Source organism: Myotis yumanensis, unplaced genomic scaffold (assembly GCF_028538775.1).
Source record: "Myotis yumanensis isolate MYYU_CA2020_CCGP unplaced genomic scaffold, mMyoYum1.0.hap1 SCAF_4, whole genome shotgun sequence".
In the NCBI taxonomy this organism is placed as follows: Eukaryota; Metazoa; Chordata; class Mammalia; order Chiroptera; family Vespertilionidae; genus Myotis; species Myotis yumanensis.
Genome location: NW_027223755.1, coordinates 83,137,386 through 83,152,456, shown reverse-complemented (window position 1 = coordinate 83,152,456; position 15,071 = coordinate 83,137,386).

Sequence of the window (15,071 nt, the reverse complement as noted above, 5' to 3'; positions counted from 1 at the left end):
CTGACTTCTCAATGTGTCCTCACAGGGTGGAGTGAGAACGCTCTGGGAAAGGCATTAATCCCATCCATACGCCTCCACCCTTCTGACCTAATAACCCGCCCCCGCAAAGCCCCACATCCTAATACCATCAGCTCAGGCATTAGGCATTCTACAGTGTGGAAAAAACCTAGGTCCCCAAGGAGGCAGAGAGATGCCCTGGAGAATAGTGAGATCCACCTCAGACTATATCAGGAGCAGAAATGTACTTATTCTGCTTGAACCACTGAGATTTTTCAGGGTTTATTTCCTACTGCAGCAAAGGGTAGCCTCTCCTATCTCAGGCACATCCTTATCACAGCCAAAACAGACCCACAAACTCAGCTAAATTCCATTTTCTACGTACTCTATTCTTTGAACATATGTATTGGCAAATCATAGTGGACACATGGGTCATACCAAAAGTTGGCAATCCAACAAAATGGGAAAGATAGCAAATATCTATACAGACAGCAAAATGGCATACATGTCACAAGGGGGTGACAAAAGTACGTACCCTTAGCAGCCTTCTGGCAGTGGTGTGAACTAGATAGATCAAAAAATCCAACCACTGCAAAATAACTAAAAATGCTGGGGGGGTTTTTCAAATGTCTTTTTTACATACACGGCCTAGTAGTCTGAAAAGTAAGAAAATGCTTGAAATTCAAAAACTGAAATGGGAGCAGAAATCCAGGGGTTTAGCAGAATGCTGAGTCCAGCAGCTACCAAGTCTGTGCTCACGTTCAATCCCCCTGAAGTTGCACTTTGTGGCCACACGGGAAAGAAGACAATCAGGATCTACATCAGGTTGGGAAGGTACATTCCTGTACAATGCCAGGCTCCATGGGGGCTAGACTTTCAATGAGATAAGAACTCTCCCCTTGCAGAAGATGAAGAGGTGAGCTTCCTTGCTTAGAAGGAAGGTTGTGAGGGTGGGAGGTATTCTTTCTCCATCTCCACTGAAAATTCCCAGTCCCAATTGTATACTCACAGAGGTTTGAGAACTGGACTTATTCTATTTGATTTTTATAAGCCCACTTTGAGAATTTAGTTTAAAGTGGTCCTGAATTGGTAGTGCCTCCAAGTGACTGGCCAATGTCCCCAAGGAAACTGATACAAATGTACATTCTCTGAACATACCCTCAAAGAGCTGTCATAGGTATGTACTTCAATAAATGAGTTTACAACAAAAACCACAAAACTTATGAACACATATGAGATTCAACAGCAAAAATTATAGGATCAGAGCCACAGTGAGAGCTTTGCTATACATATAGAATGTCCTATAAGAATGTCACACATCCCTGTACGTGGTCCCAGGGGACAGTGAGGAGGCCCAATCCAAGAACTGAGTGTGAGGGTTGAGAAGGAAGTGCTCACAAATTGCCCAGAGGTCTGGAGGGATGTCCCTAGTAGTAGTAGGGGTGTCCCCTGTTGTGGAAAAAAAAGAAAGGGATTGGAGGGTCACAGCAGTGTCTGGAGGAATGGCCCCATAGCAAAGGAGAGAGGGTTCAAACACAGGATCACAGAACACACAAAGCTGGTCAGAGAGGCCAACATCTGCCCTCAACCCTTGTCCTGGGTCTGATCCCCAGCTGTGTGAGCTTCTCCAACTGGCACTGGACTGGCCCATCCTCCTCTGTGTCAACAAAATAGGGGGATATGGAAATGCAGCCCATCAGCAACACGATGAAAATGAATGAACACTGACAAGCTCAGTGTCTTGGTCAGCTCAGGCTGCCACAGCAAAATAACTAAGACTAGATGGCTTACAAACCATAGAAATTTCTTCCTCACAGCTCTGGAGGCTGGAAGTTCAAGGTCAAGGCCAGGTTCTGGTAAGATCTCTTCTCCAGATTGCAGACGGCTGACTTCTTGTTCCTCACATGGTGGCATGAGGACAGGAGAGATTTTTGAGATCCCTTTCATGAGGGTACTAGTCCATTTCCTGACAGCTCCACCCTCAGGATCCTTTAGCTCCCAAAGTCCCCACTTCCAAATATCATCGCATTGAGGTTTATAATGTCAACATATGAATTTGGGAGAGATGCAAACATTCAGTCCAGAACACTGTCTTATTTGACTTTGAGTAGAACGTAAACTCAGAACTGTGAAAGAAATAAAGTTAGTGAAGGATGAAAATGAATTAGCCAAACTGTCAAAATAAAAAGGCAGAGGGAAGAGACAAAGATATCTGAGTTCAGAAGACGCTAAGATCGAGAGTAAATAGCCAGCTTCACAAAATTAGCCCTTTCAGTTTCAATCTTTTATACTTTAATCTTCTCCAGCCGTGGACACGGCTCTTACCATGAAGACAAGGGCTCAGACAGCACAAGGATAATGAAGGTGAAATATTATTATATTTAATACTATAATATCATTAATGCAACTGCAGCCAGAGATCAAGGACTTTTCAAATTAATTATTTTTGTTCCAACACACACCATGAAATGGGCTTTCTAAATCAGAATGACACCTCCCAACCTTTCCTTTATTAAGATAATTCTATTTTATTTCTTGGCTCTTTGCAGCCTAGGCAAGTTTTATGAATATTTAAGAGAAAAATTAGGCGGGAAAATGCTGGATAATGCATGAATAGCAACCAGTTGACTGAGACAGAGGTGCCCTAAGAACTCACTTTAGAATCTTCCTGCCTTTAGTACACAAATTCTGAAAATCTATACTGTCCTTCCCCTTGGGGGAGAGATTAGCGGTCTCTGAGGGTACACTGAGAGCTTGGATAGTCTTCTTGATTTGCATTTTCCATTTTAATGCAGGTGTAAGGAGGGAAAGTCACTGCTTGAACTATGCTCATTAAGTTCCCCCTGAATTGAGTCTTTATGGTCAGCAGTAAAAAATTAGGCAAAATATCGATAACTTGCTTAGTAATGGTCTCTCCAGGGTGGGCTTCTAATTGCTTGAATGACTGATCATCTGCTGAAACCACTTTCACCCCTCGTTTTGGTCTCCAAAGAGATTTAAGTGTGCACAGAGACCATGCACCTTGGAAATATTGGAGGGTCTTGTCACTCGTCCACACAGAGCAGGCAGGGGGATGCGTCCACTATGAAGGTGTCAGCCCCTTTGTGGCTGGCAGAGCAGTTTGCAGGACCATCAGCATTAGCCCCTCCCCTCCTCCCCTCACCCCGGCACGGAGGCACTTCTGCTCTCCATGCAGCTTCTTCAAAGGAAACAAACGCTTTCTGTGAAATGCCTCCAGTTGGTGCGTCACCATTGACTAATTGCCAGGTTAATCGCTTCTAACCATTTACCTTCTGAAAGCATCACTCTTGACTTGATCACTTAATTCTCAAAATGCCTTCAACTGACGGGAAAGTGTGCTATTTTACTTGCCAAGCTGATTGCAAATTATTTTCTGATTGCAGGTTTATTTTGTTTGTGACAAAATGTTTCCTGCTAATTGCTAACATAATCTTGTAGGAACTGGCAGTTGAACACCTAATTTATTAACCCACTGTAGTTTCTCCCTAATCCCTGCTTTCGTCCTTTTATTTATTTTAAACACCTATTTACAGGATCATTAATCCTCATCAATATTGTCTGGAGTCCTTGAACTACCAGAGCTGTTTCTGCAAAGAAAACCATACAGTCAATGAAAGTTAACACCCAACAATCTGCCTTGCTCACCGAGCTTTCCTTCTGGGGGCTGACCTTGAAAAGAAAAGTTCTCTCAGTTTGATCGGTGATGGACGATGGAAAGCTATAGAAGTGAATCTTGTTTATCAATAAAGAACTATTTGTTCTTCATTTGCTTCCAGCCAGCCAGAAAATTTATGGTTGCCAGATTTTTTTTTTAATGGCGACAGGTAGACAGAGCAGTAAGACTCTTGCAACAATATCCATAGCTAAATAGCATGCTTTAAAGATATTTTGACCTAATATTAAGCAGAAGCAAAATGAGTACAGACTCATCAGACCAAGGAAACACCGGTGACAGAAGTGACCTGGTACAACTCACTTATTATGCATGTGAGGAAACTGAGGCCCAAGGCAGTTGAGCAATTTGATGGGAAATCCTGTGTTAATTAGGCCTGAGTTGAAATTGACAAAGAGAAGCCCACTGCAACTCAGTTGAGTTTAACTTCCATCCTCAAGATTTCCACTGAGCTATTTTGCATTTGAGATGGAAGGAACATGTTGCACATAAATGTTCATTTCCTAGGGTCCTGTGCACAGTTACAGAAGATAACTGACTTTTCCTGAACACTCACCATGGAGGTGGTTTTATTTCTTTAAATGCTGCTCCCGGTTCAAGGACATCACATTCTGAACCCAGAGACCTATGTTGGAGACTGCCGTTTATGGAAGTATCTTGACAAATGTCAGTCTATGCCAAGCACCAGAGAACCTTCTCAACACTGTCTGCCCCAGCCCCTACTAACAGCCCAGCAGAAAGAACGCAGGTGTTTGGTTGAATAAAGGAGCCTACAACAATTTCTCTGGGTTTTGTTAGGAAGCAGTAATTCTCAAGAAAGAACTTTTATCTGACTCTAATTTTCCCAGCTAGATTGGCCAAAGTTCATGTCAAATTGACCTTAATTCGTTCACCTTCTTGGATATGCTTCAAGCTCAGGTATATTAACTCTTCCTTCCTGGTGGGTTCCCATGTTCATTTCAAACCTTTTTTCTGGGTCTGGCAGGGAAATTCCTATAATTACCCTTAATGTGCTCCTGGAGTAAAGATATGCACGTTGAGAGCCAAAATAGAAGGTTAACTACAAACTGTGCGGTAATGCAATTACCTCCCAATTATCCCTTTCAACACCAAAGGAATGAATAGGAGACATTAAGCCCAATTCAGCAATAGAGCCTCTGGATATTGGAGATGGGATGGAGGTAGGGAGGGGCAGAAAGAGAGAGAGAAATAAGTACAACTGCTGTGGGTAAGGAATGCCAGGGAATTGTGGTGACACCTAACTGGAGTTTTCCTATTGGTATTAGATTTCTTTCAAATTCTTCTGTTTGGTGCACCCTGCAGAGGTGATTTGGGTTGGCTGACTATCCCATATCTATGTGATTAAGACTCTCTACTCAGCAATAGTCTAGGGCAGTGGTCTGCAAACTCATTAGTCAACAGAGCCAAATATCAACAGTACAACGATTGAAATTTCTTTTGAGAGCCAAATTTTTTAAACTTAAACTATATAGGTAGGTACATTGTTATTAACTTAATTAGGATACTCCTAAACTGGCCTTTGCTAAAAACGTCCTCAATCTGAGGGGTCGACCTCAGGGAACGTACCCCCACTTCTTCTAATGCCACTTCTTCAAAACAGACTCGCCCAGGCTGAAAATCGACTTCTGCGCATGGGCCACGAAGTTTCAATCGCACTGTACATGCGCGCCCGCATGTGGTATTTTGTGGAAGAGCCACACTCAAGGAGCCAAAGAGCCGCATGTGGCTCGCGAGCTGCGGTTTGCCGACCACTGGTCTAGGGCAAAAGTCTCTGTATAGAAAGGTGCATTCTCCCCAGAAATATATATTGGGTGGTTAGCTAAGACTTCTGAGACGAGCAGCTCATCAGACATTGGCCAGTCATTAATTCTTGGCTGGGATGAATAGGATTCATACCCTGTCCAGATTGGGCTCCAGTGGTTCTCAACCTTCCTAATGCCACGACCCTTTAATACAGTTCCTCATGTTGTGGTGACCCCCAACCATAAAATTATTTTTGTTGCTACTTCATAACTGTAATTTTGCTACAGTTATGAATTGTAATGTAAATATCTGATATGCAGGATGTATTTTCATTGTTCACGACCCACAGGTTGAGAACCGCTGGAATAAAGTAGACCTGTAAGGGGTGTTCAGTCAAAGCAACCTAATTTTAATGCCAAGAGGAAGGATCCCAGTACAGAGAGAGACGGGGGAAAGCAGTTCAGAACTCAGCCCATCCAGAGAACACTAACATTCCTCTTTTGCTGGAACATGAAACAGCATCTGCATCCCACTGATGTCACCTTTGAGATCAGCTAGTCTTTTTATTAACAAGGACTTTATCATTGGGCAGCTGCAGCAAGCAAACCAATATTCAACACATATCTTTAACTTCTTAAATTTCCTCTTGTTTTTTTAATCCAGTTCCCAGAGATCATTTTCATTCTAATTATATCTTCTGTGATCATTTTGGCTGCTATGGTTACCTACTGCTTTGTAATAAGCCACCCCAAAACTTAGTGGCTTCAAATAGCAACTTATTGTTGTACCTCATGGTTCTGCAGGTGAACCAGGATCAAGTGGGTGAGTCTCTCTCAGAGCATCCCATGTGGATGGCAACTGAGAGTGCAGTCATCTGAAAGCTCACCTAGATGCAGTGTTTAAGGTGGTTTGGTCATGCACCTGGCAGTTAATGCTGATTGCTGCACAGGAGCATAGTGGGGGCTGCTGACCTCGGCACCTGTGTGTGGCCCCTCCATTTAGCTTGGGCTTATCGCAGCCTGGCAACATGTTTTGAGAGAGAATGTCCCAGGGACAAACATTCCCAAAGATCCAGGCAAAAACCACAAGGTTCCTGATGACCTATCCTCAGAAATTCTATAACATTGTTTCGCCACATGCTATTGGTCAAATGAGTCACCAAGGCCAGCCCAGATTTAAGAGGAGGAAAATTGGGCTCTGGCTCTTGATGCAAGAATCACCTCTTACTTATAGAGAGGAAAAGAATCGATGGTGGCCGTCTTCAGAGACTGCCTATCACATTAGCAAGAACTCAACTTTATGTCATCTGAAAATCTGATATAAACCCCTTTTTCATTCAGTGCTATCATGGAGAAAAAAAATAGTGAACAATGCAGGACCAAGGGAGTCCTCCTTCTAGGCCAGGGGTGGGCAAACTTTTTGACTCGAGGGCCACAATGGGTTCTTAAACTGGACCGGAGGGCCGGAACAAAAGCATAGATGGAGTGTTTGTGTGAACTAATATAAATTCAAAGTAAACATCATTACATAAAAGGGTACGGTCTTTTTTTTTTTTTAGTTTTATTCATTTCAAACGGTCCGGATCCGGCCTGTGGGCCGTAGTTTGCCCACAGCTGTTCTAGGCCAAAGTTTCTCATGTTAATTTTAATCTTGTATTAATGGAATTAGGTTCTCCTATGAGTCACAGAGTAATCCTGGCTTTAGCACAATAGCAGTTGATGACTTGTGTAAAATCTGTCCAATGGGGAAATGCCCTGGACAGATTTTAATAGGCTCTGTCTGCCCCACAGAGTCCTCAAGGACCCTGGATCTTCTACTTCAACACTTGGCCATCCCTGGGTCATGACCCCCATTTTCTAGGTCCAAGGTCATTTGGCATGGGCCAAGCAGCAGAATAGAAGTAGGGATGAGGAAAAGAAGGAGCCAAGGACTAAGCTTCTCTTAAACTAAGCTCCTAGAATCTGCCATCCGATACTTCTGTTTACATCCCATTGGCCAGAACCTACTCACATGGTCAGACCCAGCTACAAAGGAAAGCCAGGAAACTGAACCTTTATTCTGGGCCACCATTTCTCCTGTTAAAAATCCAGGGATGTAGATTCTAAAGGTCCAGGGATGTAGATTCTAAAGGAAGTATGATTGGCTATAAGGGAGTCCACTATAGCCTCCCTAATTTGGGTAAAATCATGCCCCTTTGAGCAATCATGGAATTCACACACTTGCTCTTCCCTCCAAGTTGCTGAGACAGCCCCTGAAGGAAGCCGCTCCCTCTTCCTTGAGAATCTCTGCTCTTCCTATGTCTAGAGCCAAGATGTTTTGGTGGAACTTTACTATCTATAGTTTTTATTAAGGAAGTAATAAGCATTTTGTGTTTTCAGTCATAAAAACTATATTATAATATTTAATGTACTTGTTCAAATATTCCTCCTCTCTCAGATATTCTCATTAACTTGACTGCTGGTCCCAATACACACAATTTTCTGATTTCGAATCATTCCTTCAGGCCAAATCGAGCAATAGACTTCATGCTGGGCGCCAGCTCAGGTTGGAAGTGCTTCCCTGGAGAACTGCTAGGCTGACATACCTTGGATTCGTGTGTAATTTTCAGTTTCTCCCACTGGGAGGGTCTCCCTATTGAACCCCAATTAAAAGGTCTAGGATATAACATTTACCTCCCATTGTCAACTTCTGCGCTGTCTCCTATCAACCCATGTTTATCAAGTCCCATTGCCATTATGCATCAGACTTTTGACCACTTTTTTAGGAGGTCAGCCCCACAACCCAGTCAATCTCCCAGTTTCTACCCTGCCTCATCTCCAAGCTTCCTCCCCTTCCTCTGCTCCTGAGAAGCCGAGGTCCTAGCATGCCTTTCATCTCAGTGCATCCAATAGCCAGGAGTGATGGCATCTAAGGCTGGGCAGATAAAGATCATTAAAACAGAACTCTTGAGAAGCAAGTTATCTGTGGTTAAGACTTCTCACCTCCCATCGGAGAGAAGGCTGACAATGGATGGGAGCAGGACGATTTCTCAAGACCAGCAATTGACAAATGGGAAGTGAATGCAAACTGGAGCCAAATAAGAATCTTGGAAAATTACATCAATTGTCAGGGGCCAGACAGGAGACAAAGCTTGCCAGTGAGGAGCCAGATGAGTGCCAGGCAGAGTAAGAGGTAGGAGTGAAGGTGGAAACAAAGAAAAGAGTCCAGGACAACTGAAGTGAGCAGGACCGGGTGTCCAAAATGTCACATAACCTGGCACAGAACATCTGACACGGGGGATAACCAGCCTGGCAGGGTTAGCAGAGGCCCTGCAATCAGAAGAGAAACTACTCAGTTTGGGGGTCTAACGGTGAAAGAGAGGAGAAGGGCTCACTCCAAGCAGGCCTTGACTCACTGTGAAGAGACCAGACAGCCAGCAGCCACTTCACATGGAAAGCTGCCCGGGCTCCATCGAGCGCTTCCCAAGTACAGCCCTGGGAAGCGACGGCTGCGGCTGTAACAAAGCCAGCTGTGCCCCAGATAAGCCTTTTGTAAAGCCAGTTGCTCCATTTTGTTTCACATAATTTATTGCTCAGTACATATCGATAATATGATTGTCGGCCCAGCAGACATTTTCCATTTTAATAGTTCGCATGAGATACCACACTATTGATCCTACACCACTAAATAAAAAACTCATTTGTTAGGGGAGCACAGAATGGCTTTTAATGGACACAGCCAAACACCTGCTACTGGTTAGGGAAGAAAAATAACCATCCTGCCGTTCAGATATCTGGATGTGGCATCAAAATGCTCCATTTTAGATATTAGTGGGGCTCTCAGAAAACAGGGGGCACCTTCTCCAAATGTCCAAAGGCTGATATTCTCATTGATCAGAAGAGAAGCTGCCATTGACTAGGTATCTACTATGTGCCAAGCCTTTTGATTATCTGTACCTTATGTAGTCCTCACAGCAATCCTGCAAATGCATGAACTGCTACACTAACAGGATGCTCTGGGAAGCTAGGCACAAAATATACCAGCAAATGGGGCAAGTCATCCCGGCTGTCTGTTCCTCACTTAGCAGAAGTCTGATGGTAGCTGCTCCCAGGGCTGGCACCGCTGCTCACTGATTTTAGGTCTTGAGTGTCCTCTCAACTTTTCCCACAAGGCCACAGGAGAGCTGCCAAACAAGCAACCACAATGCCTGTCACTTTCAGATGAGGAAATAGAGGGACCATGAGTGACTTAAGTGACTCAATCCATAGTCCATGACTAAGAAGGAACAGAGAAGACAGAATCTTTATCTGCATGGTTTCAAGATGAGTTTTCTTGCCATGCACAACACCATTGCTTTAGCAAATACACCATATTATGGGCTGAATTGTGTCCCTACCACCAAAATTCACATGTTGAGGTCCTAACCCTCAGGACCTCAGATGAAACTGTATTTGGAGATAAGCTCTTCAAAGAGGTAACTAAGTTAAAATGAGGTTGTTAGGATGGGCTCTTAGCCAAGCTGACTGATATCCTTGTAAGAAAAGAAGATCAGTACACAGGCACACACAGAGGGAAGACCATGTGCAAAAACGGGGAGAAGATGGCTGTCTACAAGCCAAGGAGAGAGGCCTTAGAAAGAACCATCCCTTGACTTCAAACCTCCAGAATTGTGAGAAACTAATTTTCTGTTTATCTGCTAAATCTCTTCTCTCTTCAGGAATTTCCCTCTCCCAATGAATGTGTGAGTTTTTTCTTCAGTCACTAATTAATATTTAACAGTGTTAATTGAGGTATAATATTTATATATATATAAAAGGCTAAGCAACCAGCCGACTAGCCGACCAGCTGACAGGCGGTGGCTATGATGCACACTGACTAACCAGGGGGCAGACGCTCAATGCAGGAGCTGCCGAGTGACAGCAACTTTGCAGAGTACCTTCTTGCACGCCGGGACCCTTCAGGAGATGTCAGACTGCCGGTTTTGGCCTGATCCCCGCAGGCCAGACCAAGAGACCCCACCTGCTGGAGGGACCCCACTCACTCTGCAGATGCCCTTCGAGCCAAGGCGCCACCCCAGGTGCGGCCAGCCAGGGAGGGACTGCAGGAGCTTGGCTCCAGGGCGTGTCCAGCCCGTCTTGCTCAGTCCCGGCCCCACCAGCCACCTTCTCATTAATTTCCTTTCAATGTGTGCTAATCCATGCACCAGTCCTCTAGTCCTATATAATAAAAACGTAATATGCAAATAGACCAAATGGCCAAATAGCGGAATGACCATCTGGACTACCATCCAGATGACCATCCGGGACCACGCTATGACACCCACTGGCGCCAGGCCAGCCAACTCGGGTGCAATGTGATTGGTCAGGAGCCTGGCCATTGCCCCATGATCGCCCCGCAGAGGGAGGCCCAGGCCACTGACCAGTGGGCTGCAGTGGTGAGCGAGGCCTCCTTTTGCGAGGGAAGCCCAGGTCCCCGGTGCCGGAGGGAAGCCGGTGCCGGCAGCCAGGGGAAGGAAGGGCTACTCTTGCATGAATTTCATGCATCGGGCCTCTAGTCTATACTAATAATAGAGGAATATGCAAATTTCCAGGGTGCCATCATGTAACAACCATTCAGCAGCAGGCACGGGTGGGGCCAGGGGAGGCAGGCCGGGTGGAGGGCAGCCTGAACTCCCCACATGGTGTCAGCAGCGGCTGTGAGCGCTCCCAATGGCCACTGCCGCTTGCCCAGAATTGGCCCTGGGCAAGGAGCAGTGGGGACAGGGATGGGGGAGGTGGGCCTGTACTCCCCACATGGCAGCAGCGGCTGTGAGCGGCGCCAAGCAGACCCTGCGGGCCAAGCTGAAACAGTGCCTGCAGGCCATCAGTGCTGAGGAGCAGCTGCGCCAGTCCCACCTCCCGGCCCAGAAGGTGCGCAATTGCAGGGACAGCCACCGTGGCAGGCCAGATTGATGTTCTCCTGGCCATGCCACTCGGGTTTGCAAATCTGCATAAGTGCAGGCCTTTGGTGCTCGCATCCTTTCCCCCTCCCCCACTCGCATGCGAGCGTCCCCCAACGCACTGTCACCCACTCGAGCCCTCAACAGTCCGAACCACAGCACGCACATGTCTTCCCCTCCCCCCCCTCGCCCCTCCGCCGCACTTCCATCAACCCCAGCATGCCTACATCCCCCACACGATGTGCGTACCTCCCCTCCAGCACACTCACATCCTTCGGAGCATGTCTGGGTGCTCGGGGTGGGCGTCTGTGAGATGACAGTGAGAGGGCGGAGTGGTGACGCCCTGTTCCTGCGGAGGCCAGTGCAGCGACAAAATCGCCTCCATGGGGCTAATGCAGGTGCTGAGGCGGGAGCAGGTGTGGACAGACACACCTGGTGGGTGTGGGGCAGCCCTCGCTGAGGTGCCTTCGGTCAGCATTCGAGATTGGGAACCCAGAGGAGGCAAGGAGCTCCATCCTCTCAGTGAAACGGTGGGAGAGTTGGGGTGACTGCAGAGGAGGAATGTGCACTCAGGGTGCTGGCGCCCATGACCGAAGGCCACCCTGACTGAGCCTCACTCGCTCAGGGCCTAGCATGCTCCTGCGGGCAGCAGGTGACAGGACATGCTTTTCTGAGTTAATGAGAGAAAACATTGATTCTCCCCCTGCCCACGAAAGTAGAAAGTAGAGTGGGGAGACATGCGGGGAGTGAGAGAGGTTCCCTGACTGGGGGTTCCAAACCTGCCGTTGGTTCCATTCACCACTGACTAGAGATATACAAGGTGTCCCCCCAAAATGTGTACACACTTTGAATACCTACTAATTCCAATGGGTTTAAGTATGAAAAGAAAGAAACAACAATGGAGCTGTCATCTGTTAAAAGTGCAGGCACAAACAGGCAGTCAGACATTCCCCAAGGGGTCCCGGATTGGAGAGGGTGCAAGCCGGACTGAGGGACCACCCACCTCCCCCCACCCCCTGTGCACAAATTTCGTGCACCAGGTCTCTAGTTTATATATAATGAGGTGCACCTATTAATACTGTACAATTTGATCAGTTTTGACATGGATACACTTGTGAAACCATCACTGCATTCAACAAAATGAACATATCATCAACCCAAAAAGTTTTTTTGTGCCCTTTTGTTATCCCTCCTTCCTGCCCCCATCCCCACCCCACACAACCACTGACCATAGAGTTTATTAGCCAAATCATACAATAAAGTGTTCTTTTTTTTTTTGTCTGACTTCTTTCACTCAACATACTTATTTTGAAATTCATCCATGTTGTTGCCTGTATCAATAGTTCACTCCTTTTTATTGTTGGTTAGCATTTCATTGTATGGATATAGCACAGCTTGTTTGCCCATTCACTGGTGGGTGAACACGTAGGTTGTTTCTAGTTTTTGGCTATTATAAGTGAAACTACATGAACATTCATGTACAAGTCGTTACATAAAAAATGTTTTTTCTTCTCTTCAATAAATATCTGGAAATGAACTATCTGATTATATTGTAGGTATGTGTCCAACTTTTGAAGAAACTATCAAACTATTTTTCAAACTGACTGTATCATTTTTCGTTCTCACCAGCCGAGTATGACAATGAGTTCCTCTGATTCTTCCTCAATGCTTTGTCAGTCTTTCATTCTTATAGCCATTCGAATAGGTATGTCTCGTGACTTTAATTTGTGTTTCCTTAATGATGAATGACATTGAGCATTGTTCATGTGCTTGTTTCCCATCCATACATCTTCTTTGGTCAAGTGTCTACTCTGGACACAAGTCCATTATCAAATATATTTTCTCCAGTCTGTGGCTCATCTTTTCATTCTCTTAACAGTGTTTTTGAAAGACCAGAAGTTTTTGACGTTGATGAACTTCAATTTAGGAATATTTTTTCTTTTACAAATTATACTTATAATTTTGTATCTAAAAGCTCTTTGCATAATCCAAGGTCAAATATGACCCAAGTAAGTCCTCCCTTCACTGTCCTTCACTACTTGACAAGCCTGAGAGCATCTTCCCAAAATCCAGGCATGAGACAGCCTTTGAGTTCAGCTGGGAACACAGTGTCGGTGTCCCACTCCTTACCCTTCAATGATGTTTTTTTTCACCCAAGGACACAGGCAGCATTAGGAGTAGACAACCAATAGGTTTGAGTCAAGAAAGGCTTTTTGAGAAAATATCTGTTTTTCTCCTCTAAGACTGTCTAGGGTCCAGCTGCATAGGCTCTATCTCACCCTGACACACCCTTGAGTTGCTCTCACTCTGAACTTTGCTTCTCTTCCTATGGGTTCTTATTTTGGGAAAAGCAGCATGAGTTTATGAAAACTAGAGTGATAGGCACTAGAGTGCCTGTTTAGGCATTTGTATATATTAATATTAATAATCATAAAAATAATAGTAATAATATAGATAATACAATTGTAATAAGATAATCTAAGGAATACTGCAGAGTATTAGGTCATTTACATACTTTATCTCACATGATTTTTTTCTAATACTTTTATGCTTTCATATTTTACTAATAGGCCTTTGATCCAGTTGGAATTTATTCTGTTGTAGATGTAAAGTATCTTTGTTTTTCTTTTTTCCAGATGGCCCAACCCAGTTTATGGGTTGATCGGTGATTTGTTCCCACTGATTTGAAATCCCTCCTTCACCATTTACTAAATCCTTTCATGTATTTTGGATCTACTTCAGAAATTTTTATCCTGTCCTATTGATCTGCCTAACTATCCATATGTTAGCATCTTACTCTTTTTATTACCAAGGCTTTATAAAGTTTTAATATCTGCCTACTCTCCCCAACACTCTTCATTTTCAAAAGTTTTCAGTATAGTCATTATTATTACTTAAACTTCCACTTGAACTTTAATATCATCTCACCTATTTCCAAAACGGGAATCATTTAAAAATACTATAGATTTCCATACTCTATGCCACACCTACTAAAAAGGAGTCTGTGCTTTTAACAAATGACCCAGGCACCAGTCAGCTGACCAGCATATGAGAACCAAAGCTAGGGGAATTTGATGCTCAAAACAGCCAAGTGGCATTGCAACTAACCAGGGGACAGCCTGAGAGGTACCTGCGGAGTCTGATCGCTACAGAAACAAGGGGTCTCTGGCAACTGGTGACTCAATGCATTTATACTTGATAAATTAATAGACAAAAGAATGAACACAAAGAACTTACACTTCTAATGGAAAGGGCTGTTAGAAAGATGTGTGGGAAGCTCCAGCCAATGCAGACCCCACTACAAGAGAGCCCTGCCAAGCAGAGAGGACTCGGAGAAGAGGTGCCTTCACCTAAGGGACCAGCAGTCGAGAGAAGGAACTCCAAGAGGTGGACAGTGACACACAAATGACACACAAGCCTAGAGATAATACCAGTGGTCTTGCATGTGCCCAAGTTATTGAGGCAGACACCACAGCTTCAGATTTGGGTGGAAGTGAAGGAAGAGTTAAAGGAGCAATGAAAAGTGAAAAGTCCCTGCAAGGCCTAATCAATGACAGCCAGGACTGGTCTCCAGAAGAAGGAGGTCCAGGGGCAGAGGTGTCAGTCCTTCTAGGACAAGTGGCTCCTGCTGCTGGGAAGGAAGCATCATCCAGCAGTGCACTCAGGGCTGCTTCATGCAGCTGGTTTGGGGAAGGCTAC